Consider the following 8,250-nt stretch of genomic DNA (forward strand, 5'->3'; position numbering starts at 1 on the left):
TGTTTCCCCACTAGGGAAGACAGAACCTGCTGAACCCCAACACTGATGTCCAGGCCTCCAGACCCCAGTGTAGGGGAGGAGTATGGAAACCCCAAAACCAACACCAACCGCTCTTTAGGCTCAGAGAGCATGAAGCCCTGCAGAGCATTAAAGAATGTGCCTCAGGGGCTGGGTGTTTGAATCCTGGCTCCGGAGCATATTGGCAGAGTCCTTTCTGCTGACAGCTGAGGTTAGAATCCATGAGGTGAAGGCACGCATGTTCAAGGTGTTGCTTGGCATGTAGTCAGAGTTAAACAAACGTCAGGGCTGTTACATACCAGGGGTGTCTCTGGGGCCTGGGGCTCACAGGTTCTTTTCTTCCTGACCCTGGAGTAAGGGTTCAGTTTAGGGTATTTCCAGAGAAAATAATGGTGAGCGGAGTAAGAATTGTAAAGCTCTGTGTGTGTTGTATATACACAGGTGTCCATGTGTGCACATGTACCTGTCTAAATGGAGCCCCGAGGGCAAACCTGGGCCTCCTCCTCTGCACTCTCCACCTTCTTTTTTGTTTGTTTGTTTTGTTTTTTGAGACAGGGTTTCTCTGTGTAGCTTTGAGCCTTTCCTGGAACTCACTTGGTAGCCCAGGCTGGCCTCGAACTCACAGAGATCCGCCTGGCTCTGCCTCCCAAGTGCTGGGGTTAAAGGCGTGCGCCACCACCGCCCAGCTGCCACCTTCATTTTTGAAACAGGGTCTCTCACTGAACCTGGAGATCACGGATTCGACTAGATAGTTCTCCAGGGAGACCTAGAAATCTTCCTGACTCTGTCCCCTCATGCTGGGATTACATGAGTGTGCCACCAGGTTTGGGGTTTTTCTTTTTTTTGGTTTGTGACAGAGTCTCGGCGTCTCACCATGGAATCTTGGCTGGCCTGGAGCTTGCTCTGCAACCCAGGCTGGCCTCGAACTCACAGAGATCCACCTGCCTCTTCCTTCTGAGGGCTGGGATTAAATACAGGCATGTTCCATGACACTCAGCGCCACGCTTGGCTTTGGGGGATCCAAGCTGGGGTCCTAATTCTTGGGCAGCAAGCGCTTTACTCGTTATCTCTCCAGACCTACCCTGCCCCCACCTCCCAGAAACTTGAGGACAAGCAAGAATAACCCCCTTTATTTTCAGAGGTCCACTCTGTACCCCTCAACTACACAGACTAAACCAAGGCCTCAGGAAAAGCAGAGCCCTGCTGCCTTCCCAGATGGAGTCAGTTTATTCATCAGTGAGAAAGAGTGAATCTAGATAGGTGCCATCACACAGCTGTGTACAACTGTTATGTCTCTTTGGATGTGGGGACTTAGGAGTCACAAAAACAAATCCTACCCAGAAACTCCAAATCCAGACTGGAAAGCCACATAAACTACCTTCCCCAGAATGCACCACTCTGGACTACATTTCCCGGAATGCAGAGAGGTCAAGTTGCTGCCTTATTTCTGACCCTGGTGACTTCTGGGAGTTGTGGTCTCCACCTGTACTAGAGGCAGAAACCCATCGGCCAAGAAAGACCTCCTTGGTTGTCTCAGCAAGAGTCTCAGCCAGGGTGTGGTGGTGCACACCTTGAATCCCAGCACCCAGGAGGCAGAGGCAGGCAGATCTCTGTGAGTTTGAGGCCAGCCTGGTCTACAGAGCAAGTTTCAGGGCCGTTACACAGAGAAACCCTGTCTGAAAAAACAAAACAAACAAACAAAAAAGCATGAGCCTCATGAAATATACATGTTTATAAACCCAGAGACTCTGGGAGACCCTGAGGCACCTTGCACCCCACTTCAGCATAGACTGATTTTACTTGCGGCTACTCCTGGGACTCATGGGGCTATAGAAGCTACCATCTTGAGGGCAGCATTTTTATCTCTTTCCCTAGAACCTAGTCACATGCCAGCTCACCCGGGATGCCCTTAGGATATTCACCACATGACCAGTTGTCTGTGGCCAGTGGTCCAGTCACTGGCCAGTCTTCTTTTGAAGACAGCTCTAAGCTACACTCATCCCCCAGATGGACCTGAACAGAGTTCAAAGTTGGGAAGATGGGATGATCAGGAGGGTATTCAGTCTTAAGAGGCTGCCTGGGGCTAACGAAACGGCTTAGTGGGTAAGGCGCTTGCCCTGTAAGCCTGGAGACCTGAGTTTGATCTCCAGTGGATTACAATTGTCCTCTGACCTCCACGTAGTGATATGCATATCTGCACTCACACATGTCATACACACAATAACAATAAATCAAATATAATAAAAGGAAAAAAGAGATTTCCTGTGGTCACAGGTCACCAAAGTAGGCCACCCTCCTTCCTACTCATTGGGCAGCCCAGCTAGGTCATGCGCCTATCCTGTCCAAGGAGTGGGAGTTGGAGGCGGAGCAGTTACTGGCTTAGACTAATCAAGATCCAGACACTGGGATGGGACCCCTTGACCTGGGCTCTGCCAAGAGGAGAGGACCCTTCAGCACCCTGACCAGAGTGCCTTTCCTCTCAAGTCCTGGGGTGACCAGGATGTGAAACTGAAAAGATGGAATGGGAACGCCATGATTCCAAGTCCCCATGCCACCCCACACTGCCTCTCTCCGTCAGAGAATGACACCATTGTTCCAGGTGAAGCTGAGAGGAAGGGGGGGGGGGGTCATGGCCACTCCACAGAATAGTACTGGAAGCATCTAGACTTCGGGGGTGGGGCGGCTCTGCTTTAGTGGGCAGCCTGCTTTCAGTGTCCTTTGGAAAGTTCTGGAGACTCTCAGAGAACTTTCCTGAAGTGGAGGACTGAGGTTTCACTCCAGGGAAAAGCGCTAACCTGAAGACCTGAAGCTCAGCTCTGCCTCACTACCCTGTCAGCTGTGTGGCTCTGGGCCAGTTACTGCCCCTCTCTGGGCCTCTTTCTCCTTCTTGAATAGGAACTAGCAGTGTTTGAATTCTTGTCTCTGAGGTCATGGGTTCTCTCTAGGGAGAAGCAGAGGGGAACTACGGCCTCGGTTGTGGTGAGCCCTGAACTGTCTGGGCCCCAGCAGCACCTCTGAGTGCTAAAACAATTGAAGGTCTCCCTTTCCCAGTCTGGCCCTAAAGCTCTCACCACAGGACACCCAGACTCTGTGGTCCAGCTTTCGCCATTGCTGGGCAGCCGCACACAGCGCCCTGGGGCAGTGTCCCACCCCCTCCGGGCCCCACCAAGTTCTGCCCCAGCTGTCACTTTCCTGTCTGTGGTCTCTGCCTGGGTCTGGTGCACAGTCTTATCTAAACAGGCACCCAAAATTCACTGGGGCACTGGCTGTCAATCAGCGTGACTGTGACCCCAAGGTAGGTTTTCTAGACTGGGCAAGTAAAAACATTCTTGGGACATATGCCACAAAAAAGACACTAGACACTATACCTAGGGGACATCTGCCTGTCTGGAGACATATCTGTCCCACTTGGTAACGAATGCTTTCAGAGACCAATGCCATCAAGGCAAGGGTGCAGGGTGGTCCCTTGGCAGAGAACCATTCAGTCCTCAGTGCCAGGCATACCCGAGGGTAAGGGACCCCGTGAACATACACACCACAGAATTCTCAGGGCCACATCCAAAGGCACAGTGGTCTCCCAGGTTCAAGTCAGGGAAACCGAAGCCTGGGTGCCGTGCCTCGAGCTGCTGTAGTCTTGTGCTGTGGTTTCTCTCGGCTAACTCAAGGCAGAGCTGTGCAGAGTCCTCCAGGAAAGGAGCGAGCAAGAAGGACAGGGTGGAGCCCTCCAGTGTCCCCAGGTCCCAGCCCCCTCCCCGGGCCACCACTACTGGGCGTTCTGAGAACCCTTGGGGGCTGAGTAGGCCTGCTCACACAGAGGCTGTTACCCACGGCGCCACCAGGGGGCAGCAGAGACTAGGAAGTGCCTGCAGACCGACACCTCCCACCCCCCCTCCTCCCACCCCCTGCTCTCCCCAATTCCTGCTCTAAGGGGGATACCAGGCTGACGTGCTGGGCTTGAAAGCTCTCAGGAGATTCCATTTCCCAGACAAGGTTGGGAACCACAGGTTCAGGGCCCTGGTTTTTTTGACACCATTTGTATAGCAGTGACCCAAGGGTGTAAAAAACTGCTAATGTGGAGGCCACACACGTGTGGTTTATAAACGGTGGTGAAAGGAAGGCGGTCCTGATGCATGTACAATATAGATGGGGGAGGGGCGGGCTCACTACTTCCTCTTGATTTAGTCATGAGTCTAATGCTGCCGAGACAAAAGAAACGGGCTTTTGATTGAGGAGATGAAACTATTTGAAGAATATAATCCTGCTTTGCATGGATTAGAACATCACATGAAGGGCTGCTGAGATGGCTCAGTGGGGTAAAGGGGCCTGTGGTCAAGCCTGATGACCTGAGTTCAATCCCTAGGACCCACATAGTAGAGGAAACCCAACTTCTGCAAATGGTGCTCTTGCTTCTACACACACACACACACACACACACACACACACACACACACACGATAGATAGATAGATAGATAGATAGATAGATAGATAGATAGATAGACACACACACACTAGATAGATAGATAGATAGATAGATAGATAGATAGATAGATAGATAGATGTTAAAAAATTACATAGAGCATGACTAGTAAGGGCTTGCTATTCAAATGGTCCTGGGGATGGAACCTGGGGCCTTGTATATGCTAACCAAAGAAAGGTTTCCCCCATGTAACAACTCTGCCCTGGCTCCATCTCTGATCTGTCAAAAGAAGGTTGTCACCCAAACCTCATTCCAAAGATTTATTGGAAGGGAAGAATCCAGGAGGGTGGCTGCTTCTGCCAGGGTGGAAAAGGGCAGCAGTAAACTGAACAGGTGCGGAGCTCATAATAGGGCTTCTTAGGGGGCAGAGTTTTTCCAGGGAGAAGGTTTTCAGGGTGGGAATTGGTCAGGTTTCAGTCCCTTGAGCTTAGACAAGCTCAGATTGGTTCCATTTCGTGCTCAGAGATTGGTTGGTTTTCCTTTTCAGGGATTGGTTGGTTTTATGCTAAGTTGGTCAGGGGCAGATTTGGCTCCGGTTTCAGGGCCAAAGTGTGTTTCTTTCACTGGCTCTTTTAAACCTTTTGGCTCTAATTTCAGGGCCGGGGCATATTTCTTTCACTGGCTCTGATTCCAGGGCCAAAGTGTGTTTCTTTGGCACTGTTTTCTGGGGCAGGGTGGGTTTCTTTGGTTCTGGGTTCAGGGCTAAAGTGTTTCTTTCACTGGCTCTGGTTTCAGGGCCAGGGTGGGTTTCTTCGGCTGGCCCTTTTACCCCACAAAGCATGTGCTCTTCTGCTGGCCAACTTCCTCAGTCACAGTGAATATTTTTTTATATATATATATTCTTTTGGACACTTTAAAAGACAACATAAAGAAAACAAAAAAATTAAAAAGTTACTGGGTGAACACAGGTAGTCCTGACTTCAAAATATAAAAACAAGAATGAACAAAGGAGAAGGAGAAATAAACCAATATGGAGGCCTCCAAATGTTTACTGATGGATGAAATACGAGCAAAATGTGGGGTGTGTGCTGCAAGGTGGCCCATGGGGTCAGGACACTTGCCACCAAGCTTAACAGCCTACGTTTAAGTCGGGCGGTGATGGCACACACCTTTAGTTCCAGCTCTCGGGAGACAGAGGCTGACATATCTCTGTTAGTTCAAGTCCAGCTAGTCTACAAATTCCAGGATAGCCAAGACTACGCAGAAAAACTCTATTTCAACCCTTCCTTCCAGCCCCCACCCCCAAATTAAAAAAAAAAACACACACACACACAACTGGGTTTAATCCCTAGGACCCACATATAGATGGAGAAAACCAACTCGTAATGTTACCTTTTAACCTCCACTTGCACACTGTAGCACACATATGTCTGCACGCACGCATGCATGCATGCATGCATGCATATATACATACATACACACACTAGTAAACAAAACACAATAAACGATTTTAGTGTGGGGCATGTATAGACAGTGGCATATTACATAGCCACAAAAGGAAGGCAGTAGTGACACATGCCACAATAAGGATGATCCTAGAGGACATGTTCAGTGAGATAAGCCAGGTACAAAAGGACATACATGGTTTGGATCCACTTACCCAAGGTCCCTCGGCTAAACGGAGCGATGGAGACACACAGCAGAAATGAATTGTCCACCAGGCCCTGAGAGAGCTGGTGGAGATGAAGAGTCAGTGACCCATGCTAAAAAAAAAAAAAGAAAAGAAAAGATTAAAACGGGGCACTGGGATGGAGCTCAGAGTATGTACTTAGCATGTGCAAGGCCCTGGGCTCCATTTCCAGCACCATATTACACAAATCACACACACTTAGGATATACACATTTTTATCACATTTATTTAGTGGGGGGGACATGCACATTCTGTAGCACACATGTGGAGGTCAGAGGACAGCTTCTGAAAGTTGGTTCTCTCCTTCCACCACGTAGGTCCTGGGAATTGAACTCAGATCATCAGACTTAGTGGCAAGCGTCCTCATCCAATGCGCCATCTCATGGCCCAGTGCTTGCTAACCACACCCACCGGACAGCAATGTTCCAAATCTCTTGCCCAGGTAATTGAAAATGTTTGGGGGCTTTTCCATGTGAGAGAGAGAGAGAGAGAGAGAGAGAGAGAGAGAGAGAGAGAGAGAGAGAGAGAGAGAGAGCGGGCGCTAATTCAGGGCTAGTCTCAGGTCTTGGTACCCTGAGGAAACAGCTAGTGCCTCCAGATGTTTATCTGTTCATCCCAGAGGTTTAAAAGGATGTGCACAGACTGGCAGATACCTTGCCTTCAAGAAGCAGAGGTGATCTACTGCCATATTGCTCCTGCCTGACCAAGGAGAAGAAATGTGGCAAAAGGGTCTGGGTAGGGAGAGGGAGCCTTGGCCAACTGCTCACATTCAGGGTTTTAGGGAACCGGGAGCTGTAGGGAGTCACACCGATTTCAGGGAGGAAGCTGGCCTCGTGGTTGCTTCCCATTCAAAAGAGGAGGCCAGAGAGACACCACACGAGTTTGGAGGATGCTCACAGGTGAGGATTGGGGCCGAGGACCAAGCTCTTACCTCATCTCTGTTCCACAGAGATCGCCAAAGCTCACGCCTGGACCAGCACTAGAAAAGCATCCAGAGAAGCTACAATGTCCACCCACTGTCAAGGATAACACCAGTGGGGAGTGAGAGAATGTTCTTTATCCATCCTCATACCCATGTTGTGGGGAAAGAACTTTCGGGGGCAAGGAAGGAGTGAGGAACTGGCCTGAGGAAGGAGCCTTCTCCGCCTGGCTTAATGACAACGCCATTAAGAAACCAAAAAGAAGGCTATGGCAGAGCTACATGTGGCGTACAGCAGAGCTGCAGTCTGTGGGTCTCAGCCCGTTCTTAAAAGTCTACAACCTAATGCCGGACAGTGGTGGTGCATGCCTTTAATCCCAACACTCGGGAGGCACAGCCAGGCAGATCTCTGTGAGTTCAAGGCCAGTCTGGTCTACAGAGCGAAGATCCAGGACAGACACCAAAACTACACAGAGAAACCCTGTCTCGAAAATACAAAAACAAAAACAAAAAACAAAACAAAACAACAAAAAAAAAAAAGAGCCTACAACCTAGAAACTCTCTAGGGCTCTCCCTGCAGCATTCCCCTTCAGGGGAGACCATCAAGGGGCAGCTGAGCCCTTATGCTGGCCTCCCACACCCTTCCATCTACTGGCTGCTGTTTTCTAATGTAAGCACCGCCCCCAGAAACATTTGTGGAACCTTCTTGGGCAGGGTCATAGCCCAATGCTTCACCCAGTTAAGGAGCCTTGCCAAGGTCCAGAGAGGAATGAGGGGCAAGTAGAAACCCTTTCCATTACCCCCTTCCCCCCTTTCCTTCTCTCTTTAAGACAAAGTCTCTGTACCCCAGGCTAGCCTCGAACTCACTATGTAGTGGAGAACGACCTTGAACTTCTGATCCTTTTGCTTCCATCTTTCAAGTGCTGGATAACATGTATAGACCACCTCACCCAGTTCTAGCTGGTACCTGGGAACGAACCCAGGGCTTGGTGAATGCTAGGCAATCACTCTATCAACTGAGCTATAGCCCCTGCCTAGAAGTGGTGTTCTCTTTGTCCCTTGTTAGTTACTCTGGAAGGGGGATGCTGCAAGGGGATCCCTAGAGACTTTACAGGTTGTAGACTCTGAGATGATAATCCCTGGACCCTAGAGTGGGAGAATCAGGGTTCTATCTCAGGAATTTCCCATCCTTCTACCTCGGAGGC

The sequence above is a fragment of the Peromyscus californicus genome, unplaced genomic scaffold (assembly GCF_007827085.1).
Source record: "Peromyscus californicus insignis strain IS unplaced genomic scaffold, ASM782708v3 Scaffold_8__1_contigs__length_139910024, whole genome shotgun sequence".
Classification (NCBI taxonomy): domain Eukaryota; kingdom Metazoa; phylum Chordata; class Mammalia; order Rodentia; family Cricetidae; genus Peromyscus; species Peromyscus californicus.